The sequence below is a fragment of the Macaca nemestrina genome, chromosome 15, assembly GCF_043159975.1.
Source record: "Macaca nemestrina isolate mMacNem1 chromosome 15, mMacNem.hap1, whole genome shotgun sequence".
NCBI lineage: Eukaryota > Metazoa > Chordata > Mammalia > Primates > Cercopithecidae > Macaca > Macaca nemestrina.
The window spans coordinates 90,645,521-90,645,985 of NC_092139.1; positions in this window are offsets into that span (position 1 = coordinate 90,645,521).

Genomic DNA, 465 nt, shown 5'->3' on the forward strand with positions numbered 1-465 from the left:
GAGGGTTATGGGACCCAGGCCAGGCTGCAGAAGCATAGGGACTTGAACCCAAGTTTTAAGTGACACCACTTTGTGTCCCCCTCCCTCTGTCTCTGTTTAGTGCCACCTCAATGCTGCCTGTGCTGGGCCATGCAAAGAGGGTTAGGGGATAGAGATGGGAGCTGGGGAGTGCGGCTCCACTCTGGGAGGGGGCAGCCTTGCTGGATCCAGGGGAGATAGTTGAGCAGCCCCAGCTCTGCTTTCCCGGAGCTGCCGGGAACCCCGGGAATGGTGTGGAGATTCCTGGGAGCCCTGCCCCCACCTGCAACCGCAGTGCAGCAGGTGCCAAGTTCTCCAGCACATTGGGACAGTGTGACCCTGGCCTCTGGTGAGTGGCAGGCAGGGGCCTTTGGACCTACCGGCAGTGAGGGAGTTAACACAGCAGCTGGCTCCTCTAGGCAAGGAAAACTCCCCTCAGACGCTTTG